The sequence below is a fragment of the Sinohyriopsis cumingii genome, chromosome 1 (assembly GCF_028554795.1).
Source record: "Sinohyriopsis cumingii isolate HCF-2022 chromosome 1, ASM2855479v2, whole genome shotgun sequence".
Lineage (NCBI taxonomy): Eukaryota > Metazoa > Mollusca > Bivalvia > Unionida > Unionidae > Sinohyriopsis > Sinohyriopsis cumingii.
This window is the reverse complement of record NC_142961.1, coordinates 175,746,307-175,773,744: the sequence shown is the minus strand read 5'-3', so window position 1 is coordinate 175,773,744 and position 27,438 is coordinate 175,746,307.

Here is a 27,438-nt window from a genome sequence, read left to right as displayed (position 1 = left end):
CCGTCAATGAGATATTTTGCGCTCTCAAATAGCGCCATTACGCCGTTATTGACTAAGCCAACTTTGGTATCATCTGGATACGGTGCTGGTACAGCAGGAGTATCGGCCTCTGTTACAAGTTCTCCTTCGATTTCAATAAACGCTTCACACGGCAAAAAGTATTTACTGGTATCATGGACTTGAAGTTCAATTCGCGATCGTATGTTGGGTTGTACTGCATGATAGGAATAAAATTGATAATTACGGACAGAATCATCCTTGTGCACTGGTGCGTCCATATCAAACGCCGGGTCAGCTGTTCGTTTAAACATTTTATTTAATAATACGCTGATGCATCTAAATCATCGTAGTCGTTTTAAATTCTTCGAATTTTGTCGTGGTTTTAAACCACTTCCCGCTATTATGTTTGCGATGTCATCTTGATTATTGTTTACCAACGACGCTAGTTTTTCTTCCACGGCGTTATTTATTACTTTACTGACATTTGCAGGCATCACTGTCGTTGATGGCATCACCGGTGGTTTCTGTTTTCTTTTTCGTGAAAATCCCTTGGATTTTACCAACGACATTAGTTTGTCCTTTGCTGCAGAAAACGCCCTTCCGGCGACATCTCCAATAGCACTAATACCCTTATCACGAATAACATCAATAGCCTTCATTCCTAATTGTTTGGCTAACGGCGCTACTTTTGGAGCCATTCTTGTAAATAACCCCGCAATGGTGCTACCGAGACCGTCTCCGTACCACGCGCGGTATACAGGCAATCGTGAGTTTACCACGTAGACGCTGACTGGTTTATCATGGTTGTAGTGTATAATCATCTTTATTATAAAAAACACCAGTGTTTTCCAATTAGTGATTGATCACCAGTGATTGATCACCAGTGATTGGTCAATCGCTGTAATGACCGTGGTCCACGAGTTCGTCTATGAGCGTTCGATATACATTAATGTCCATGATACCACCGGCAAATAACCGCCTGCAAATATCAGCGGCCTCATTGATTATTTCCGGAGAGTTATTTCCGGCTCGTTTTCCTCCGATTAGTATTTCTAGCCGTGATATATCACTGAGAACATTACCAGGACAAGTAACGCTAGCGTTGAAACCAGAAGAGTATCCTTTTCCGTGCTTTGGTCTTTCACTTTTTACTTTATTGTGGAATATTATATAATTATTATCACGCGGTGGTAATTCATTTTTATATTTACTTGCCAAATACACTATTCTTGTCCAGTCCTTTAACGACCTTATATTTTTCTCGTAGCCGCTATTGATATGCTCATCTCGTGCGTCCTTAGCAAAATTTGTAACAGTAAAATTAACTAATTCTTCGTAGCCGAGATTTCTAATTGTGTCTATTGTGCTCTTTTTAAGCACATTACGGGGTATATTCCCCTCTTTCTCTATTTCTTCCGGTATTTCTTCCGGTATTTCTTCTTCTAGTTCTCTTGCGGTGGCGCCTAGTTCTTCTTCATCGGCTATTGTAACATAAGGTTCTTGTGGGTCCGTTATAGCGAGTGGTGGCGGCCTCCGTGTTGTAGCAACCGCTATTTTCGCAGGGAGTGTTTCCAGAGACTCTTTTGTTTGCTCGGTCTGAGCCGCTATCTTTTCAAGCGCACCGAGGACGGGCACAGTTGCCGCCGTAACATCTTTGGTCGCTTTAGTTACCGGAGCAAAGAGCTGTTCGCTTCCAACAGCAAAATCAGTTTGTAGTTGTTGCCGCGTTTGAAGTTGTTTTCGGACCCTGTCTCGTAACGGTATGAACTTTTTAAGCGCTACTAGCCGCTCTCAGGCTAGCCGAGTAGTAAGTGATTCGCCTACCATTATTGCAATTGCTCCGTAATTTCTAATTTCCCGCCGAGTGTGGCGGGGGGGATATGTCCCAGGGGTTCCAGGGAGTTTTCGTCTATAATCCTTCTAATGTTTTTAATTTTATTAGAGATTTCTCGACGTCGTTCAAAAGCCTGTCCGAGTTTTTTTCGTACTGTCTCAACGGCAGTAAATAGTCCAATAAATGCATTTACGTCATTGCCATACAAGTTTTCATTGATCGTATATTGTAATCGCTTTATAAAAGAATACTCGCGTGGCAAGGTATATCGACCTTTCTTTGATTGCTCGTTAATAATTTCATAATCGGACAATATTTTTTGGTTATCAAGCTTATCAGATAATTCAATTCCTTGATTTTTTAATTTTAAAATCTCGGTTAATATATTATTGATGTCTTCGATATTAATATTCTTATAAAACATCTTATTTCTAAATAAAAAAAAAAATTATTTTACAAAATGAACCCCGCGTATCAATCCCGAGGTGTGTTATCTAGTATAAAGTATTTCGTCATGGCGACTTCGTCATGGCGACTTCGTCACGGTGACCTTGTCACTCGCTGATTTCTGTTACATATGAAAATCGAATTCTGTGACCCGTCTTTTTTGAGATCGCTGAATTCTGTATTCCTTCTGCAACAAATCGTATTGAGGCTCTACAAATATCGAAATATTTTCCTGCCTCATTCATCGACTGAAATATTTTTTCTTCGTGCGTTGTTGTATCAAATGACTTTACGGGTTTTGCTTTCTTTGAAAACTTACCAGTTTGGCCTTTTTTGGTATTTTGACTTTGCGAGATGGCTTGCAAGTTTATAAGAGAATTATCAGTCTTATTATTATTAATATGATCAATCACAAGCCCATTTTCGATTAATCCGTTGAATACTTCAAATACCACCCTATGAACATAATACTTCTTCTTTCCGGCACCAAACATCAAATACCCCTGATTATTTACGGTACCAACCGGCTTCTTCAGTCTACAATTTCTAACAACGCCGTCGCGAGATGCCTCGTAATTAACGAGCACAGGATGCGGCTGAAATTCTTGGTTCATTTGTATAATAATACTACTTGTCTAATTCATTATTTGGTTTAATTATAAACCTTGCAATGTAGTCCTGAGGAGTTTTGATGACTGAGTCAGCGGTGGGGTCAATGACGGCGTTTTTTATTCGTTTATCATAATAGCGTTTTAACTCTCTGTATCGCTTTCCGCCACAATTGATACACAACTGCGATTTTCCTCTTACACCAACGTGGCAAACCAAGCACGGTAGGGGGCCATTTGAACCATTACGAACGCTTTGTAAATGATACCCGCAGAATTCACCTCTACATGATTTATTGCACGGGGTTATCGACCCAATCATCAACCATTTGCAGTGATTCATTATACTATATTCTTTCATTTAAATACTTGTTTTAATTATATGGATGAGTTCGAGAGATTAGCAGCAATTAAGCCCTGGAAAAATATTAAGTTCAATCTCGATAGAGTCCTCAAGGACGCACCAAAAGCGTTAATAAACGATAGAACCCTGTTAAATAAAATACGCGACTGTATCAATGAATTCAAGCGCGATGGTGCATCTCATAGTTGGTCAACATTTCGAATTGATGGTGTTGTTGATGCTACCATGAACGACAACCGCGCGGCAGCGATAATATCACAACTTGACGGTAAAAAATATTTCTTCAGAGTAAAATTCATTGTCCGGGTGGAATCAGGTAATTGGATCATACGTGATAAATTTGAACCGGTTCTCAGCGACAAGAAAACAGTCATTGTTAGCCGCGACTCCAAGCCAGGGCTGTTAACCGGAATTGACAGACCATACTATGAACGAGCGTATCCTGAAACAGCAGTTGTCTATGGAATATACCCGTTAAATAAGAAACCTGATATCGGAAAACTAGCGCCGATGAAACAGTCAACGGGGATAAATTGTGTAGCAGAACGAGTAATAGAGCATTTTACAAATGCGTGTCGAGGAAACAAATTGACTGATTTACGACGTAGTAAAATAAACCAATGGGGGGAGACAGTGTGCGAGCGAGGAGCAACCATCAGCGACATAGCGAGATTAGAAACGTCGCTGAGATTTCCAATAACCGTTACAACAATAACCGGTGAAGTATTATACGAATCAAAGTATAAATCAAATGGAGCCCCAATCAAAATTATTGATCATAACGAACACGCGTGGACGCCCGCGGTCACAATATTTCCACGGGATAGAACAGTAAAGTATATCCCGGGGGAATTCCTGGGAGAGGATGGTTTTCTCGCGGAGAGGAAACTATTTGATGCTATTGCCTGCTTGTGTAAAAACGACCCTGTATCAGTGTGGTTACTTCGCAGCGCTGAAAACGACATGGATACCTTTGATCAGTTTGTGAGACCAAACGGTGAATTATATCGCACTGAAGCGTTTCACAACAAGATGAAAAAAACCGCCATGGAATTTGAAGAGCATGATGAACAACTGCTAACAAATTGTTTTACAATTCCATCGGTTGCGGCTCATGTTGCAGCAAGGAAAAATGCGTGGAGACCAACGCGCAAGGAATTTCTACCGGATGTACAATCCAGTTGTTTGGAATATTATCACGGTGGACTATGGAACACTGAATACAACCCCGACGCTATGATTTCCGTTGATATTATGGTTGCCTGTTATCCAGCGAGTTTTCTCGGGTATGGATCCGCCGCTGTGTACTTCAAACGATTTGGACACCCCAGACATGAAATGACTCGTGTTGCTATTAATGGACCACTGCCTGATTTTGATTTAACCGGATTCGCTCGCATAGTATCATTTGAATTCGCGGCAGGACTTCATCGCTGTTGTTATATTTGGATCGGTAGACACATGGCTGAAAAGAAGTGGCTGCCAATAGCGCTGCTACGGTATATGATTGATTGTAGCATGCTTGTATCGTTGATTGTCAGTGACGCGATTATATCATATCGGGCGCAGACTGAAGTCTGGTTACCAGAACCAGAGCGTCTAGATAGCATAATTGACGAATCCAGAAAACACATTGATGCCGACGAGGAATATATCATCGAATGGTCCAAAAAGATATTCAACCAACGAAACTGCGAGGCAAAAGATCTCGGTAGAAGAATAATCGGTAAGTTCACACAAGGTGGAAAAAACTGCGACTACAAACGATATTGCTCACGGCTGATTATAGATGACGCAGAATATGATTTCGTAATCAAGGACTCAGTGGCAAAAAATAGATACGTGAACTGCAAAACAGCTTTCTTGTCCAATGGAACAAAGTTGGGTACAGTTGTTACTTACGCCGATGGATACAGCCCCGCGTATCCGCATTTGAGGGCGTCTATGTTGGGTTACGCCGCTATCAATTTATTCTCGATGATAAATAGATTTCCCAACACCGCGGTTAGAGTAGCCGTTGATTCATTTTATATAGACGTAAAGTACAAGGGAAACATAGCCGAGTTTACTAGTCCGGACGAGAGTTGGGGTATATGGAGAATTAAAAATGAAATACGACGCGATTATTCCCCGTCAGCAAATGTCACCGTTGAAAATAATTACTTACGCGGTGATAATCTATCAGAATGGTCTAATGCACCACCGTGTTCTGATCCAATTTGTAGATACAAAACAGTTTATTTAAGCGGCTGTGGCGGGTCAGGAAAGACGACTCGGGCAATTGAATTATTTCGAACGCGGGCAAGTATAATCGTGCTTACACCGACCCATAGACTAGCGCGAGAGATAAAACAACGAAATGTTGACGCCGTTACTTATCACAGCTTTTTTCGATACAGCGGCGGTGAGTGGACTCCTGATCGAATGGGTGAAAAATTTATTCCTGAGGTTATCATCTGGGATGAGATATGTACTGTTTCGTTAGATGTTTTACAAATGTTTCTTGAGTGGTTGCTGCGCGCGAATACAGCGGTAATCATGTGTGGCGACCATGGCCAACCACCACCATTTGTCGGCGAGGGTCCACATGATTGGTTAAAGGGTTTTGTGGACTATTATGAAGAAACCGATACTGATTACCGAGCACTTGATGAACAACTGCGCGAGGTTAAAAAATTAATCAGATTACAGCCGGATATAGTTCAATGTGAAATAATCCGCGAGGTGATTCCGGAAACGCCGTTAAATGAATTCTGGGAAACATGGAGACCAAACGATTTGATTGTAGCGAGTAGAAAGATAGTCAGAGACACACTTCAGCGGAAGTTGTTTGCGTTGCATAAGGAAAAGTTTCCAACGCGTCCAGTGCCGTTATGTTATAGACCCGCGGACACACGGCGGCAGAACATTGAAGTTGAAATCCCGGGCCCGACAGCGTCAGGGACAAAAAAACAAATTCTCGTGCTGAATGATATTGTGCTCGTTGATATCAGCGTCGTCGAGGACGCGCTACGTGCTGATAAATCCCCGTGGACGCTAGGATACGCAACGACAATACATTCCTCGCAGGGATTGACTATCACGGATACAATTGTTTGGATGGTTGATAATCGCATCGAATGGTCAAATCTAGTCTATCTTGCAGTGTCCAGAGTACGGAGGATAAATCAGCTTCGAAGAATTGTTATTGACGAAGCCAGTGACAACGATGACATCATCGATGCAAGCGTCATTGATAGAAAACTCTCGGGTTACCGCCAACAGGATAAAAAAAAAAACAGCGGCGTTTTGATATTGATGCCGAATTAATAATTGCGTTACGACAACAACAGAATAATCACTGCGCGAGTTGCAATTGTGTAATGCGCTGGCGTTATTCGGATAAAGACGCTCGCCAATTTACCGTGGACAGGATCGATAACAGTCTCGGTCATGTCAAAAACAATGTAAGGTTGACCTGTCTTGAGTGCAATAGACGCAACGGCGCTAGTTAAGACCACGCGGGGGCAATTGAGTATCGTCAGGTATCACTTGTAGTTGCTCGCGTGTAAACCCCCGCTGAGGAGCAGTTGAATCCAGTCTATAGATCGGTGGTCTACCAGTTGATCGTGTTATCGTTGATATGTTATGTGTGGTAACACTCCAAATAGGATCAGTAGCTCTTTTTTTACCGCCTTCAAGCTCTCCTGGTTCATACAGATATCTAACAGTGACATCGCCGAGAATCGGCTTGGAAACGCTATCTATTTTTGATCTTCCGGGTATATACTTTTTTTTAATCGCGTCGCTGGGCTTCATGTTGATTGCTCGGGTAATCTCGTTATTTAACGCTGCAATTACGCCTGGCAACCTTTTGACCCATTCACGAGATCGTTTTTCTTGGATGAATTCCTTCGCGTATTGATACCCAAATAACCGTTCAGCAAGAGTCCGATTGAATCGTTCAACAATTGCCTGATCACGATGTAGCGCAGTATGACCTCGTCGTATCGCGACGCTATGATGTTTCAGCGTTGATAAAACAGCGCCGCGAAATTCACTACCAGGATCAACTTGTAATAGATTTGGCCAGCGCAGAGGACCCCTTCGGTAAATCCGCTCAAACGCATCGGCTACTTCAGTTGCTGACTTTGTTTTTAACGGCTCCGCTTGTTTGTATCGACTCGCAACATCAACTACGGTTAGCGCGTATTTGTAACCGTTGTCATGCGGCAGAAATAGTATATCAGCTTGATGAACTTCATTGGGTACGGTAACATCAAAGTGTGAGAAGTTGATTTGTTTAGGTGGCGGTAGATAGATTTGCCATATAGCCTGTTTGGATAACCAATTAGCCGCAGTGGCCTTTGTTACTTTTGCAGCGCTTGCGAGTTTACCAATTGCGGCCTTCCCCTTCCAGTATCCTCTCGGAGAATAATAGATGGATTCCATGTTGTTATTATAAACGCTAGCGTTTTCAATTATCAGCGCGAGAAGCTCCGCTTCCAATCATTAATTTACCTTTCATAGCCGATTTTACCAACCATGAAGCCAACTTTTCTTTGAATGATTTATCAGGAATAGCATTTAACGCGTGAATTAATTTTACATCCGCGATATGACGCTGTTGCAGATCGCTACTTTTGTAGTAAGCAACATCATGAGCATGACACGCCTTATCGATAGCGTTTATTGGATACTCACCGGGTTTGGGCTGATTTTGATCATCGAGTCTGATATCTAATCGTGTTCCGGGGCCACAGTAGCTATATCCTGGGAGGTGCTTTTCTCCTGGATACTTTGCCCACGGTGTTCCGGGGAGTTTTGATAACTTGGCTGCAATATCACCTCCTCGCTTTTTTTTTAAAGCATCCCCGGGTCTAGCAGAAATAAATCTAAATTTCTTTGTACCGCATTGTACACACTTACCAGTAAGCGCCGATCTGTTATTTCTTGTTGTAACGGTTGTCATATCATTTGTGCCAGTACGCACTCTACACTTCACACAATATTGATCCATAATTTATGTATAGAGATATGAATATAATTGATTTTTCGGCGACTAAAACGAGAGAACCAGTTAAGCATGTTGCAGCGTTACCAAACTCGATCCGGATGATTATCATCGGACCATCTGGATCCGGCAAGACGCAATTATTACTTAATTTAATAATGAGATGGATGAAGTGGGATAAGTTGTATTTAATCGCCCCTAGCGTGGATGATCAACGATGCTACGAGGTGTTGAAAGATTTTAACGAGAATGCATCAGCGATCGCTGAAAAAAATGTTATTGAGTTTATTACAGATATCAATGATGCACCAGGCATTGATGATATTGATGGCGACGTTAACAATCTAGTCGTGTACGATGATGTTATGTTAGACAATCAAAAAAACCCAGCTAGGATATTTTCCAGAGGCAGGCATAAAAACACCGACGTGATATATGTCACTCAACGATACACTCAGATTCCAAAAGTAATCAGAGACAACTGTAATATTCTTGCTGTATTTAACGGTGTTGATACACACACGCTACGAAATATCTGGCAAACTTGGTGTGGCGGTGACATGGACTTTAATGGTTTTCGAAACTTTTTTAGTCATGCTCAGTCGGCCCCACATGGATTTGTAACGATAAATTTACATGATCCTCGGACACGATATCGTATCGGACTTGACCAAATATTCGGTTAAATTGTAACTAATTTTCATTGTAAATAACTTCTTAGCAGCAGGGGGGGGGGGAAATGACATCGACGCGGTCGTCGCTGTGTTTACCGGACGCTGACGACGCTGGGATCGACGCGCAGAAAAGTGTATTAAACTAAATGACGTCACCGTCGTGTAGGATGGACCGTCGTCGTTTTTTTTTTACCAGGCGCTGACTACACCGGATCCGCTGAGTGCAGAAATATTAATTAAGCAAAATAACGATTGGACAAAATGTCGGATTCGCCCCCCCCCCCTGCTGTTGTAATTTGTTTCTCAAATCTTTATCATTAACAATCCGAATATCAACTCGTTTGCGGATGTTGTCCATGGTCTTTCCAAAGACAGCATTGTTCATTATTTTGTAAAAATCTTTCTCAAACTCGTTCGTTGCAGCAGCTCGTCTGGTAGTATTACCACCAATATACTCCTTCATCCACGTTGAATGATTAAACTGTAATACCTTATAAATTTTGGTCAAAATTAATCCTGCATCAATGGCCTGTTTTAGTATGGCATAATGACAAACGTAACGAAATTTCGGTCTCAGATTAGGTACCAGCTTGTGTATTTTCACAGACTTTGTTGTTTTTAGTGATAATTGTTCTTTCGATAGCATATCGTCAGTGATAATTAGCGACTCAGGAAGAAACGGATAATCGTTATGAGCGTCATGAAGACTTTCAGGATAATCAAAGTCAGCTTCAATGTAGTAGCTCGTTGTTGGATTCATCTCAGTTAATTTTCCGTCCTTAAACGTCTGTGAGAGAAATTCTTCTTCACTAATCCACTTAAATCCGCCATATAGCATTGGTTGCGACATTGCGGCTTCGTATAGGTTATTCGCATCAAGGTAGGTAATGTAATTGACAGGAAGATTAGGATTGTAATCGTGGAGATATTTATTATTTGCTGCAGCGTATTTTTTCGTGATCACGCTAATTCCACCTCGAATTCCTCGTTCGATAAACAAGTACATGTCAGGATCTGTTAACAATTCCAGCTTAATTTTCGTTGATTTTAGCAGTGCATCCCAGGACAGTCCTGGTGCTGAATAGTAATGCGCTGGATCTAATCCGTAAATTTTTATTGCTGTTTCGCGAAATGTTTCAAAAATATCAGCAAGAAGTAAAACGTCAACAGTCAGATACAAATCATGATAGTCACCAAAATTCCTGCAACCAAATACCTTCCAAATTTCCATGGCATGAGCGTATTCAGCGTCGGTAATATTTTTTTCTGTCATTGATGAATAAAATTTATCCTTGTCAGGTAAAGCTAGCTCATTAAATTTAACTGGACCATCAAAATACTCGTATGGAAATATTCCCTTTTTTGATAAATATTTTACCTGCGATTCGTTATAATATTTACTCAAAATAGGAAAGCTTGAACAATTTTTCGCTAGATTATCCAATGAGGTGCTCATAAATTGGGTCGAGTCGATGAAACGAAGGTTCCCGACTGTGATCGACATTAGGCGCTCGCTATTGTTCGGAATACATTTAATGCTAAGATCGTGCTCGTGCATATATTTTACAATATCAGGATGACCCAACGCTCGCACAATAAAGTGACCATCGTAACCGCGCAAATTGTGAAATACAACCGGGATATAAGGTTGAACCACCCTGCATCGCGAATGGGCCGCACCTAGGTATCTATCTTTGATGAAATCGTAATATGGTAATCTATCGTTGTGTAAGTCACCGCGACAAATACAACAGCGTTTGCTTTCTTTGAATGACCTTAATTCACTAAATTGATCGCCTAGCTTGGCAAGTTTATTAATCCTTTCTGATTCCCTGAACAAATATTTCAACATGTGAACTTCCGGCGGTGGATCTGATTTGCGATAAATCGGGGACAGTCTTGATAATTTATCAATGATGCATGTTGTCATTAACCTGTACGAGGCTGGCACGTGTTTGTTAACTTTGATCGTTTTCACGTCACATTGACATTTTTCCTTACTACAGACACATTTTCCATCATTGACTGGCACAATAAAACTTTCGAAGTCACCATAAATTACAAATGGTAGTTTTCTGGTTCTCTCAAACTTTTTGAAGTATAATAAATTCTTCCCCTCGGCCGGTGCTGTTATTTTTTTAGTCTCAAAACAGTACTTGTTATGATCAATAAGCTTCTCACGAGATTGAAATCCGTTAAGGCAGCTATAGCAAAAGTAAGTCCTAGTTTTGTGTGCGGTAATTGTTGACTTAATAAACCTGGAAAAGTCCTTGATCCACGCGTAATGGTTATTGTAATACAGTAAATTTACTACCTTGTTATTAACGTCGTGTTTGGCAAGTGGGGAAATTCGCATCGGGAACGGTTTGTTCGAGTCATCAAGCGAGAAAATGTTAATTCCACATGGAAACAAATTTGGATTTAGTCGCTCTATTTTCTCAATATCTTTTACAGATACTGGATATTTGATGTTCGCCATGTTTATTCGATTTTGATATTCCTGATATTTGCTAACTCGGTCAACGTGATCGGATGCTGGATATAACGCTGATAGCAGCGCCCATAAGCAACATTTGTTGTCTGTATTTTTTACATTGATGCAAGATTTGGTTCTTTGAATTTTATCCGGTAATGGAACATAGTACGCTCCTTTTTTTAGCTCAAATGCACTAACGGAGAGTGTTATATTTAGTATTTTATCAACAACCCAAACTGATCCGTATGAAGTAAATTTGTCAACGTGTGATGAAATGTCCTGGTAAAATTCATTTGCAGCCTGATGTAAATCCGTAGATTGATCAATTATCCTTGTTTTCGAATTTAATAATGCATTTTGAGTTATAGTATCATCAGTTGCCTTGTACATGTCAATTTCGTATTTGACAGTCAGTTTTATATTAGGATGAATAATTAATATTTTTGGAATAATTTGCTTAATGATTTTACTGAGATCGTTAAATCTAAAATAATTGTACCTATCGTTTTTCGGAATGAATTTTATAAATTTATCCTGACCATCGAACGCTTCATTAATGATGAAACCACTTTCTCGTTCCTTAATTTGCTTAATAACCGCTTTCCTCCTAAATTAAACCTCGACACGTCTGTGTAAATCTAGCAAATCCACATTTGACCTTGGGTACGGTGCATGTGTCCTGGTTAAGTTATAATAGTTGATCCTTAATCTCCTAGCGTACTCCCATCTGGTAATTTTCATTTTCTTAATCGCCTCTCTGACTTCAGTGATATCAACACGCGATACCATTTTCTATATTATATTTTATATATTTAATTCATTTTTAAATATATTATTCAAGCAAAAAATTAATTATATTTTCGTAAAAAATTAAATTTATTTAAAATTAAAATTATATTATATTTATATATAGATGTTACATTTATCCACATGTCAATGGCTGTTGAAAGACAAAACAGAAAAATGTGGCAAGCATTGTTTCGGCGATTATTGTGGTAATCACGCATCTTTACTCAGAAGGAGCCCCAATGCGGGAACACGACCTTGTATCGGATGTGGCGTTGGCGTTCGAGTTAAAATTCAATTATGTAGAAATTGCGGTGCTATCAATTACAGGTACCTGTTATTGTACTATAAAAATCGAAAAAATAAAAATTACCAGCTTCGAGATGAACCACCAAGTGTCGAAGAATATCTTGCTAAACAAATGGCTCGAAATGATCAGCCTGTATCCGTTTAAAATTTTTCTTTCTTGTATATACCCATTATTGATTTGTGCTGCTCCATGTTAAGTTTTATGAAAGATGTTATGAGATAACGTTTATTTTCCAGCATTTTATCGCGAAATAAAAAAAATTTATGCCGATAAAAGCCTCAGAATCATAAGATAACCGTTCCAGAGCGGGGTGGTCCAGAAACCCCCATCTCTATACTACTACTTTTCATTTTAAATGTTATACATGCAACATTGTAAGTGAAAAAGAAAAGAAGACAAGAAATCATTCGTTTGCTAGAGTAAAAAACTGTTCGCTATTCTGATGCCGGAGTTATTATGACTTAGCAGCAAAACTGGGCTTGAGGGCAGTTAAAAATAACTATAATTTACATTTGAGGTTCTTTTTCCAGCATGTGATAGTAAAGACTGAGGACATCCCAACTTAAGCACTGATGCAACTGGAACATCATTGGTCTTTTCTATTTATTTATTTATTATTATTACTATTATTGTTGTTGATGATGATGTTGTTGTTTACAATGTTAAGTATATTTGATTTAATTTATATTTGATTTGATTTAATTGTTTGTTAAATTTTTTTTTTATTTATTCCATTACGTGCTGTTGTAATGTAATTTTGTTTACTGGAATTTTATTTGATATTTTCCAGAAATTAGTTTGACCTGTTTTTTTCGTAAACACCTAATTATAGAACTCTGTATCTAGAAGCTGGCCTAGTTGCTGGGCTTGATTGAGAATCAAGTAAACAATTTTTTTTTAATTATTCATTCGTAATGTGGGATTGATAAGAATGAAATCGAGGCTGACTGGGAGTACTTGATGTTAAGCATTTGAATCTTTGATTTGCTTCTAGAAAGTGATCACATGACCCTCGTAATGGGTATCTATTTGCATCTTACTTAGACTGTATAATAGTTTTCTTGAAATGAACCAGCCAGTGGGGCTTTTAAACACTTTGATGTCAAGGTGGTGTTTTTTTCTGTTGTGACCAGTTGGAGTTATATTTTAATTTTTCTTCAAATTATTTGGATTCTAAGAGATTAATTCTTTTCGATGGAGAATATCTAAGTGCTCATACAGAATTCTTGGACAAAGACATTTATCAAAATTTTATTCAGAATTCAAACACCAGAATATTATATTCTGTGGTTCAACAAAGAACTGCTGACACATCAGTACTAGGAGGACAAAGACCAAGTTAAGAACCCAGCTACCACAAAGGTCAAATACAGATGCCTTCCTTGAAGAATACTTTGAAGCTGAAACACTGTCTCAAAAAACAGAAGCATGGCCCATATAGGCAAAGATCTGTCAGTTAGTACAGGCACAAAAAACAAATGCCAGAATACAAATAGTAGCATAAGCACTTGCTGATCGAGAACAACTGGAAGACATGCAGTTAATAATGTCCATAAGCTCCTCTGCTACAGAAAGCCGGAGGAGCTAGCCAAATGCCTTGAAATGCTTACAGGATCATTTTGGGTTGGCAACATCCCTCCAGCTAGTCACTGAAGCTAGTACCATCTGTCAGTGCCTGTTAAAGAACATCAATAAAATGCTACTTTTTAGAGCATTAACTTAAGAGATCCATGATGAGGTTTATGACTCGTGCAAGTGTACTTTTGGACACGGGCAGCACAATCCTAAGAATATTAAACAAGATAGGTGAGAATGTATCCGCACACATTCGGACAATACATTGAGCATACTATCCTACTCCCAATCCACACAGATGGTACAAGCGAGTTACAAAGGCTGGCATCTGTCATCATCTTTTCAACACCTTTTGAAGCTGCCAAGATAAGCAACCTCTCAATTTTGTTTTTGTTGTCTCTCCAAGTCTACTACAGCTGGCCCAACATCATTCCCCAGCCTTTGGAAGACCTTCTGATTGAAAATATCTTTGATTTTTCCTCTGACATTGTGGCCTATGAAAGACTATAAACTAACCAACAAATGCTGATAAAACACACCATTATCCAGGAAATCTGGTGGCAGATTACTACAACCAAAATTAGGTTTCTTGCAAATGAGCCAACCCCTTCCACAATGATAGATGCTAGTTCCACTGCCTACCACAACAACAACAAACACTCAAGCCTGTACCAACTGTTGAGATAGCCTGACACTGTAGATCTCCCGAATGTCACTCTCATCCAGAATAATGCAGCTCACCACCACGAATTCTGTGTATCTTACATACCAAGCTGTGGGCAGCTGTATGTCAACTTGAGAACAAGCTATAAGGCTAGTATTGCCTAGCTTTTCTTTAGCTTTACTCTGAGCAGCAGAGGGGGCGAATCGGACATTTTGTCCAATCGTTATTTTGCTTAATTATTACTTTCTGCACTCAACGATCCTGTGTCGTCAGCGCCTGGTAAAAAAAAAACGACGACGTCGTTGGGGGATCGTCGCGTCGTCATTTGGTTTAATTAACACCTTCTGCGCGCTGATCCCCAGCGTCGTCAGCGTCCGGTAAGCACATCGACGACCGCGTCGATGTCATTGCCCCCTCTGCTGCTATGATCTTACAAACAGAGTGATCACTAACTCCTCCTCTTGCAGATCAATTAGGTTATTTGACTGATCGGTAAGTCTGAAATTAATTCTCGTTAAAAACCGATCATGGCATCGCATATAGACCGGATTAATCGGACTCTCAATGATCAAAAATCCCGGAGGGGCTGTTGGTGAAAACGAATAAAGGATATACCCCTGTTGAGCTTGATTTGATTGCTTGGTATCTACCTGGTAACTCCCTTCGATAACATCACACACTAGATTGATTGCTATCACCGATGCGATATTTACGTTGTATGGAGCAATATGCCTACCACCATCTCCGTTATCGTGTTTGAGGATAGTTGATGGGGGGGTGTCCGCGGGTGGATTCTCAGGCCATCCTAGTATGGTTCTTATTGAACTGTTATAAATATCAACCATATACCCCGGTGTGCTTATTTCAATCGTCGACGATAACGTCGGTTCATGAACCGTAATAGCGATTTTTGATTCCTTTCCTGTGATCGATTTTATCCTGCGTTGAAATTCTTTATTGATTTGCTCTATTTGGTATGACCCAGTTGGTATTGTAACCTCCTCCCAGTTTGGGGTCCCATCGGGTTTATTTGTCCGTGCAAAAACCAGCGAGTTATTAGGTTGTTGTCCGTTAAATGCGTCCGCTCGGATATTAGGCCAACTGTGATATACTCGCAATTTTGCCAGCGCTATTTCCTTTACTGGAACCGGTGATGGGAAGTTCACACTGAATTCGGGTTTCGTTGATGTTATCGATATCATACTTGTTTGTACCGGAGTGGTGTTCTCCGCGATCCGCTGAAGTAATTGAGACCCTTCGGGGTTCAGCGACATTATTATTATTCGTTGTTTTTAGTGTCTAATTTTAACAACCAGGTGGTTTCGGCTTCCAGTTGAAAATCCTCGATTTTTGACATCGCGGAGCTATATAACTGGACCATCGTGGAGAATTCAACATCGGATACGAACAAATTATCAATCGATAACGAGATTAACCCGGATAATTTCGAGTATGCGTCGGATACTATTTGATGTTTTACTGTATACTCGTTGAGTTTTTTCTGAAAACACGATGATATCTTCCTAGTGATTGCGTTGGCGACTCCAGCAATTGTTGTCATCGCGGAGATAGCGATTGGAACAGCGATCGGGGCTATCGTGGTTACCGTGGATAAAATAACACCGGTGCCAGCTACTATACCCGACACCGAGTACACGACCGCGTCGATGGCGGTTATTTTACGACGGTATTTTTTTATTTTTACACGGTATTGTTCGGAAAGCGTTTTCAAGTTCGCGGAAAATTCTTTTGCGGTATCGAATCGATATTGATGTGACGTCGGTGATACCTCTGATTCAACTTCCTTGGTGGTCATTTTTATTTTAAAAGAGCTAGTGTTTTTAATTACTTAGATTCGCTGCAAATTCCACATACCATGTAATGTTTGCCCGGGCTAGATTTCTATCAACGGCATAAATTGTAAACTGTTCAGTTGCGTTCCTGTCTATAATTGTTGATATTGTATTGTTAAACCCGGATGAACTCGACGATAATATATTAAACTGCATCATTGAAACCAGTGTCAATCGATAAATACCCTTAACAGTTGCGGTAATATTTACTGTATTCTGTGTAGGAGTCCAATCGAATGATCCATGCCGAATTGTGTATACTGTGTTGATGATGTTCTCATGAGGGATTTTTATTTTTTCGAATTGCTCTGCTACTCTCGGTAGTCCGTCTTTAATCGCTTCAACATCAGTTTTAATCGTTCCTATTTCCTGTATATGCGTGTCCACATCTTTTTTGTTCGCTGCAACCCTAGTAATGAGTGTATTTATTTCCTGTATATGCGTGTCTATACTTTTTTTGTTCGCTATAACATTAATTTTGAGTACTTCTATTTCCCCTTCATGCACGTCTATACTTTTTTTGCTCGCTATAGCATTAGTGTTAATTGTTTCTATTCTCTGTCTATGCGCGTCTACATTATTTATGATCGTTACAACATTAGTTTTGATTGTTTCTATTTCCCGTGTATTCTCGGTCATACTTTTTTTGTTCGCCGCAACATCAAGTTTGATTGTTTCTATTTCATATGTATGCACGTCTATACCTTTTTTGTTCGCTGCAACATCAGTTTTGATTAATCCTATTCCCCGCCAATACGCGTCTACATTTTTTTTGTTCGCTTCGACATCAGTTTTGATTGTTCCTATTTCCTGTGTATGCGCGTCCACACCCTTTTTGTTCGCTTCAATATCAGTTTTGATTGTTCCTATTTCCTGTGTATGCGTGTCCATATTATTTATGATCGTTGTAACATCAGTTTTGATTGTTTCTATTTTCCGTCCATGCGAGTCTACATTATTTATGATCGTTGCAACATTAGCGCCGATTATTTCTATTTCCCGTTCATGCGCGTCTACACTCCTTTTGTTTGTTGCAACATCAGTTTTGATTGTTTTTATTTCCTGTCCATACGCAGTGATATCATTTATAGTTATTGTAATCTCATCCGGCTTGGTATTTTTTTTACCAAAGAATTTATCAAAGTTGTCATCGATCCTGTTAACATTTTTTCGCAACGGGGGTAAATTGGCCGACATCTCCATAAGATCCGAAATAGTATTTTTTATTTTTACAAGATTTGGTTCGTCTGCCGTCGGGGGTCCCCGAAAAAATCTTTCGACAATGTCTCGCATTTCGCCGATGTGCGTTATTATCGACCTGAACTGTTCTCCCTGCAAGTTAAATTCACCACGTAAACCCTTTAACGAATCCGACATGGTTACATAATTGTTGCCAAGTGTACTTATTTTTCCATTTATCGTCAAGATGGATTCACCCGGTTTGAGTCGTCCGTCGCTGGTATACAGCGCGATAGTGTCCTCGGCGGCATCACGCTGTCGTATTAAAACGTCATTCAGTGACACATTACCGGATTTCAATTTACCCTGGCGGTCTTGAAATACAACTATTTCGCCCGGGTCAACACTTGTTAGATTCAACATATCAGCGATTTCATCCTCAATTAGTTTTTTTATGTCGGCGGCGGTCGTTTCCGCGGATTGTTTCAGCGCCGAAACCGGTCGCCCCCAGATATCAATCATTATTATTGTAAATGTTATTCTCTAAAATCCGTTGAGCTTCTACAACCCCACTAGTGTATTCGTTTACAACCACATGAGGTGGTTTCCGCGATGATGAAATCGCCGCGAGTACGTTCAATACCTCACGGCCACATATCGGTGGGTCACTTAATCGCTGTGTTGGCAGCGTGGAATAAAAAACCCGGGCTGAACACGCCCGGGCTGAACACGCCCGGACATACCGCATGAACTCTTTCGGCGGGGCTAACCCGTATGAATCAAAATAGACGATTGCACGCGGATCAATCGCGTACGCAACCCAATGAGTTCCCGCTCCGGAGGACCCATCGAGGTTAATTATGCCTGTTTCAGTATTCCTTGGGGCCGCCGGTAATTGATCCCTCATAAAAACACCTCTGAAGTTTTTTATCGCTAGCGCGTTTGCGGCGCCTATTAAATCAAAATTAGACATGGGAGTCATTGACTCCCGAGTCAATAAACGGTTCCTGGTAGTCTTAGACCCTTTCCCGAGTACCATGAATACGGGGTTCCCGGTAGTCTTAGACCCTTTCCGGCCACGGGTCGTTTTTTTTTGTAACCTTTCCCGGTTGCCTTCTTCAATGCCATCCCCGCCGCGGTACCAACGGCTCCTAACGCCGCCGCCTTAGCCACTGCTGGTGCGGCCGCGGCAATCAACGCTGGAATCGCAGCTAACAGTGGAAATATCCCACCGGTCCTTTCCATGTTTTTAATTGCTGCGGCTGAAAAATCTATTTGAACACCCTTTTTATTCTTCATCGCATCATTGAAATGTTTTATTTGACGCGCCGTCAACGATATCTTATGATTACCACCTGCCATCTGTGACGGCTTCAGCGTTATTGTGGTTCCGCATTGTTTAGCCGACTTTGATCGTAATTTCTTGACTTGACCATCAGTCAACTCTACACTGACGACACTATACGACATTTATTGTAAACGCGTTTTGTGCTTTCAATTACATGTTTTCCACTGGCGCATCAACGATTCTCATTCGTCCACCAACGCCTTCTAGCAGCATTGATTTATCGCTGAGAATGACAGCAACCGCTCTATAATTAACACCACCCGGGGCTATACGAGCTCGGAAGTGTATATCAACGACGGATTGTCTCGTTAAATCAAGATGTTCCAGCGAAAAATAATAAATCGGATACAGGTTTTTAAAATCAAGTTGTGATATTTGCAAACCAGTGTCGACGTTTTGATCACGACCCATATACGACAGCAATCGATGATACACACGTGCGATATGGTTGTCGCCGTAATTAAGCTGTATATCCTCGGATGGTTCCTGTTGTCCGTTTATTCTCAGCGAAACATCCCTGACTCCTAATTGATCAAATATCATATGACTGCGTTCTTGACTGCCCAATCGTTCCCTATTCTGTAGCGCTATAAAAATATGACGCGGGGCTGAAACACCCTGTTTTGACGCCAGGTGCCATGTAAACGTATCGGCGACGTTATCCTCTTTAGCATCAGTTGTTACCGCTAGCCAACTCAACAACGATTTCCCTCCCTGTTCCATAAATGCTAACAATCGTGCTTCCGTGGTAACTGATGGAGTCAACACCGGCATCCACAATGCCATTTTAGTTAAAACGACTTTACCGGCAGCGACGCCAGCAGCATGCCATATTGCATTGTTATCATCGCCCCTTCGCGTCAGCGCGATTGTATGCTTAGCCCCATAGATAACTTTTCTAACATTTCTGCAGAATCCAAATATGTGATGGAGTGGAATCGCGCATGAAAACTGCCGGCGTGGTCTTTGCAACATCCCTACTCTTGTTGCGAATCCTAGATTGTAATCATTGTTGATACTCTTTATAATATTGAAATTAGCGCCTGGTCTTGCTCTGCGGTCTGGATTGGCTGCTTCAGCCTGTGGGTCAACTGCGGTATCTCTTTCCGCCAGCACGTTAACGTACTGAAGATGGTCAGCGTTATCGGTGGAGTCCTTTGCGAACATTATAGATGGGCCCGCCGATCTTGTATAATCATCCGAGTATCTCGCCAACCCAATTATCGTTGTTGCAACATCAACCTCGCGTTCTATTGATTCAATTTCTCGCCCGTCAATAAGATATCTGGCGCTCTCAAATAACGCCATGATACCGTTGTTGACGAAGCCAACTCGAACACGATGGTCATCTGCGTATGGTGCATTATCGGCGGCATTTGTCACGAGTTCTCCCTCGATTTCGATAAACGCTTCACACGGCAAAAAATATTTACTGGTATCTTGGACTTGAAGTTCAATTCGCGATCGTAGGTCGGGTTGCGCTGCATAATAAGAATAAAATTGATAATCACGGACAGAATCATCCCTGCGCACTGGGGCGTCCATATCAAACGCGGGATCAGCGGTTCGCGCAAACATTTTATTATTTATCATGTTGACGTTTTCAATTGCGATTTTTTCGTCGTAAATTCTTTGAATTTAAACCACTTCCCGCTATCGCGTTCATGAGCGCGTTGGTTGCCGCATCGGCTGATGGCGAAGTCGCCAACGACGGAGTCGTCGCCGCCAACGACTCTAATTTTTCTTCCACGGCGTTATTTATTACTTTACTGACATTCGCAGGCATCACTGTCGTTGATGGCATCTGTTTTTTTCTTGAAAATCTCTTGGATTTCACCAACGACATTAGTTTGTCCCGCGCGGCTGAAAGCGCCTTTCCGGCAACATCTCCAATAGCACTAATACCCTTATCACGAATAACATCAATAGCCTTCATTCCTAATTGTTTGGCTAACGGCGCTACTTTTGGAGCCATTCTTGTAAATAACCCCGCAATGGTGCTACCGAGACCATCTCCATAGTACGCGCGGTAAACAGGCAATCGCGAGTTTACCACGTAGACGAGTACTGGTTTATCATGGTTGTAGTGTATGATCATCCTTATTAAAAACACCAGTTTTCCAATTAATCATCCACGAGTTCGTCTATGAGCGTTCGATATGCATTAATGTCCATAATACCGCCTGCAAATAACCGCTTGCAAATATCAGCGGCCTCATTGATTATTTCCGGAGAGTTATTTCCGGCTCGTTTTCCTCCGATTAGTACCTCTAGCCGTGATATATCACTGAGAACACTACCAGGACAGGTAACGCCGTAGGATTCTTTACCAACAGAGTATCCTTTTCCTTTTTTTGGTGTTATACTCTTAACTTCCTTGTGGAATGCGTCGTAATCGGATTTACTACGATGTGGTAATGCATCTTTATGTTTACTCGCTAAATACACTATTCTTGCCCAGTCCTTTAACGACTTTATATTTTTCTCGTAACCGCTATTGATATGCTTCTTATCTCGTATGCTCTTAGCAAAATTGTTGGCAGCAAAATTAATTAATTCTTCCCTGTTGCTGAAGCCTCTAATTTCATCTATTGTGCTCTTCTTGAGTACAATACGGGGTATATTCCCCTCTTTTTCTTCCGGTATTTCTTCTTCTGGTGTTTCTTCGGGTATTTCTTCTTCTGGTTCTTTCGCAGTAGCGCCTAGTTCTTCCTCGTCGGCCATTGTAACATAAGGTTCTTGTGGTTCGGTTATAGCGAGTGGTGGTGGCCTCCGTGTTGTAGCAGCCGCTATTTTCGCAGGGAGTGTTTCTAAAGACCTTTTTGTTTGTTCGGTCTCTGCCGCTATCTTTTCAAGCGCACCAAGAACGGGTACAGTTGCCGCCGTAACATCTTTGGTCGCTTTAGTTACCGGGGCAAACAGTTGTTCGCTTCCAACAGTAAAATCAGTTTGCATTTGTTGCCGCGTTTGAAGTTGTTCTCGGACCCTGTCTCGTAACGGTATGAACTTTTTAAGCGCTGCTAGTCGCTCTCTGGCTAGCCGAGTAGTAAGTGATTCGCCTACCATTATTGCAATTGCGAAGCAATTTCTAATTTCTCGCCGGAGTTTTCGTCTATAATCCTTCTAATGTTTTTGATTTTACTAGAAATCTCCCGGCGTCGTTCATAAACACGTCCGAGTTTTTTTCGTATTATTTCAACGGCAGTGAATAGTCCAATGAATGCATTTGCGTCATTGTGGTACAAGTTTTCATTAATCGTATGTTGCAATCGTTTTATAAAAAAGTACTCGCGGGCCAGGGTAAAACGCCCCCGTTTCGACTGTTCGTTAATAATCTCATAATCGGATAATATTTTTTCACTGTCGAGACCATCAGATAATTCAATTCCTTGATTTTTTAATTTTGAAATCTCAGTTAATATATTATTGATGTCTTCGATATTCATTATTCTTATAAAACATCTTGTTTTTAAATAAAAAAAATGAAACCCCGTGTATCAATTCCGAAGGTGTTCATACTTTGTTTTCTTCCGGAATGGACAATTTATTGTCAGCGCCGGTGGCCTTGTCAGCGCCTATGGCGCTGGTGACTTCGTATCTACATATGAAAATCGAATTCTATACCCGGTCTTTTTTGAGATTGCTGTTTGATATACTCGTTCTGCAACAAATCGTATTGAGGTGATACAAATGTCAAAATATTTTCCTGCTTCATTCATCGACTGAAATATTTTTTCCTCGTGAGTTGTTGTATCAAATGACCTTACGGGTTTTGCTTTCTTTGGGTATTTACCGGTTTGGCCTTTTTTACTATTTTCACTCTGAGAGACAGTTTGCAGGTTTGTAAGAGAATTATCAGTCTTATTACTATTAATATGATCAATCACAAGTCCATTCTCGATTAATCCGTGGAAACATTCATAGATGATTCTGTGACAGAGATATTTTTTCCCTCCAGCAGTAAACATCAAATACCCGTGATTATTTACGGTGCCAACTGGTTTCTTCAGTCTACGATTTCTAACAATGCCGTCGCGAGACGCCTCGTAATTGACGAGCACAGGATGCGGCTGAAATTCTTGGTCCATTTGTATAATAATACTACTTGTCTAATTTATTATTTGGTTTAATTATAAATCTTTCAACGTAGTCTTGAGGGGATTTGATGACGAAGTCTGCGGTGGGGTCAATGACGGCGTTTTTAATTCGCTTGTCATAATAGCGTTTTAGTTCCCTGTATCGCTTTCCGCCACAATTAATACACAACTGCGATTTTCCTCTTACACCGACGTGGCAAACCAAGCACGGGAGGGGGCCAAGAGAACCATTACGAACGCTTTGTAAATGATATCCGCAGAATTCACCTCTACATGATTTATTGCACGGGGTTATTGACCCAATCATCAACCATTTACAGTGATTCATTATACTATATTCTTTCATTTAAATACTTGTTTTAATTATATGGATGAGTTCGAGAGATTGGCAGTAATTAAGCCCCGGAAAAATATTAAGTTCAATCTCGATAGAGTCCTCAAGGACACACCAAAAGCGTTAATAAACGATAGAACCCTGTTAAATAAAATACGCGATTGTATCGATGAATTCAAACGTGATGGTGCATCTCATAGTTGGTCAACATTTCGAATTGATGGTGTTGTTGATGCTACCATGAACGACAACCGCGCAGCAATGATAATATCACAACTTGACGGTAAAAAGTATTTCTTCAGAGTAAAATTCATTGTCCGGGTGAAATCAGGCGATTGGATCATACGTGATAAATTTGAACCAGTTCTCAGCGACAAGAAAACAGTCATTGTCAGCCGCGACTCCAAGCCGGGGTTGTTAACCGGAATTGACAAACCATACTATGAACGAGCGTATCCTGAAACAGCAGTTGTTTATGGAATATACCCGTTAAATAAGAAACCTGATATCGGAAAACTGAAACCGATGAAACAGTCAACGGGGATAAATTGTGTAGCAGAACGAATAATAGAGCATTTTACAAATGCGTGTCGAGGAAACAAATTGACTGATTTACGACGTAGCAAAATCAACCAGTGGGAACTAACCGTAAAAGAGCGTGGAGCGACCATCAGCGACATAGCGAGATTAGAAACATCGCTGAGATTTCCAATAACCGTTACGACGATAACCGGTGAAGTATTATACGAATCGAAGTATAAATCGAAGGGAGCCCCAATCAAAATTATCGATCATAACGAACACGCATGGACGCCCGTGATCACAATATTTCCACGGGATAGAACAGTAAAGTATATACCCGAAGAATTTTTAGGAGAAGAATTCTCCCGGGATGGTTTTCTCGCGGAGAGGAAACTATTTGATGCTATTGCCTACTTGTGTAAAAACGATCCTGTATCAGTGTGGTTACTTCGCAGCGCTGAAAACGATGCGGATACCTTTGATCAGTTTGTAAGGCCAAACGGTGAATTATATCGCACTGAAGCATTTCACAACAGGATGAAAAAAACCGCCATAGAATTTGAGGAGCATGATGAACAACTGCTAACAAATTGTTTTACGATTCCATCGGTTGCGGCTCATGTTGCAGCAAGGAAAAATGCGTGGAGACCAACGCGCAAGGAATTTCTGCCGGATGTACAATCCAGTTGTTTGGAGTATTATCACGGTGGATTATGGAACACTGAATACAACCGCGACGCTATGATCTCGGTTGATATGGTTGCCTGTTATCCAGCGAGTTTTCTCGGGTATGGATCCGCCGCCGAGTACTTTAGACGATTTGGACACCCCAGTCATGAAATTACTCGTGTTGCTATTAATGGACCACTGCCTGATTTTGATTTAACCGGATTCGCTCGCATAGTATCATTTGAATTCGCGGCAGGACTTCATCGCTGTTGCTATATTTGGATCGGTAGACACATGTCTGAAAAGAAGTGGCTGCCAATAGCGCTGCTACGGTATATGATTGATTGTAGCATGCTAGTTTCGTTGATTGTCAGTGATGCGATTATATCATACCGGGCGCAGACTGAAGTCTGGTTACCAGAACCGGAGCGTCTAGATAGCATAATTGACGAGTCCAGAAAAAACATTGATGCCGACGAGGAATATATCATCGAATGGTCCAGGAGGATATTTAACCAACGAAACCGCGAGGCAAAAGATCTCGGTAGAAGAATAATTGGTAAGTTCACACAAGGTGGAAAAAACTGCGACTACAAACGATATTGCTCACGGCTGATTATAGATGACGCAGAATATGATTTCGTAATCAAGGACGCAGTGGCAAAAAATAGATACGTGAACTGCAAAACAGCTTTCTTGTCCAATGGAACGAGGTTGGGTACAGTTGTTACCTACAGCGATGGAGACAGCCCGGCGTATCCACATTTGAGGGCGTCTATGCTGGGTTATGCCGCTATCAATTTATTCTCGATGATAAATAGATTCCCCGATACCGCGGTTAGAGTAGCCGTTGATTCATTTTATATTGACGTAGCGTATAAGGGAAACGTAGCCGAGTTTACTAGTCCGGACGAGAGTTGGGGTACATGGAGAATTAAAAATGAAATACGACGCGATTATTCCCCGTCAGCAGATGTCACCGTTGAGAACGACTACTTACGCGGTGATAAATTATCAGAATGGTCTAATGCACCATCGTGTTCTGATCCAATTTGTAGACACAAGACGGTTTATTTAAGCGGCTGTGGCGGGTCAGGAAAGACGACTCGGGCAATTGAATTATTTCGAACGCGGGCAAGTATAATCGTGCTTACACCGACCCATAGACTAGCGCGAGAGATAAAACAACGAAATGTTGACGCCGTTACTTATCACAGCTTTTTTCGATACAGCGGCGGTGAGTGGACTCCTGATCGAATGGGTGAAAAATTTATTCCCGACATTATCATCTGGGATGAGATATGTACTGTTTCGTTAGATACTTTACAAATGTTTCTTGAGTGGTTGCTGCGCGCGAATACAGCGGTGATCATGTGTGGCGACCATGGCCAACCACCACCATTTGTCGGCGAGGGTCCACATGATTGGTTAAGGGGTTTTGTGGACTATTATGAAGAAACCGATACTGATTACCGAGCACTTGATGAACAACTGCGCGAGGTTAAAAAACTAATCAGATTACAGCCGGATAGAGTTCAGTGTGAAATAATCCGCGAGGTAATTCCGGAAACGCCGTTGAATGAATTCTGGGAAACATGGAGACCAAACGATTTGATTGTAGCGAGTAGAAAGATAGTCAGAGACACACTTCAGCGGAAGTTGTTTACGTTGCATAAGGAAAAGTTTCCAACGCGTCCAGTGCCGTTATGTTATAGACCCGCGGACACACGGCGGCAGAACATTGAAGTTGAAATTCCAGCCCCGACAGCGTCGGGGACAAAAAAACAAATTCTCGTGCTGAATGATATCGTGCTCGTTGATATCGGTGTCGTCGAGGACGCGCTACGTGCTGATAAATCCCCGTGGACGCTAGGATACGCAACAACAATACATTCCTCGCAGGGACTAACCATCACGGACACAATTGTTTGGATAGTTGATAATCGCATCGAATGGTCGAATCTAGTCTATCTTGCAGTGTCCAGAGTACGAAGGATAAATCAGCTTCGAAGAATTGTTATTGACGAAGCCACCGACGAAGCCGGCGACAAAGTCACCATCGATGCAAGCGTCATTGATAGAAAACTCTCGGGTTACCGCCAACAGGATAAAAAAAAACAGCGGCGTTTTGATATTGATGCCGAATTAATAATCTCGCTACGACAACAACAGAATAATCACTGCGCGAGTTGCAATTGTATAATGAGTTGGCGTTATTCGGATAAAGACACTCGCCAATTTACCGTGGATAGGATCGATAACAGTCTCGGTCATGTCAAAAACAATGTGAGGTTGACCTGTCTTGAGTGCAATAGACGCAACGGCGCTAGTTAAGACCACGTGGGGGCAATTGAGTATCGTTAGGTATCACTTGTAGTTGCTCGCGTGTAAATCCGCGCTGAGGAGCAGTTGAATCCAGTCTGTAGATCGGTGGTCTACCAGTTGATCGTGTTATCGTTGATATGTTATGTGTGGTAATACTCCAAATAGGATCGGTAGCCCTTTTTTTACCGCCTTCAAGCTCTCCTGGTTCATATAGATATCTAACAGTGACATCGCCAAGAATCGGCTTGGAAACGCTATTTATTTTTGATTTTCCGGGTATATATTTGTATTTAATCGCGTCGCTGGGCTTCATGTTGATTGCTCGGGTAATCTCGTTATTTAACGCTGCAATTACACCTGGCAACCTTTTAACCCATTCA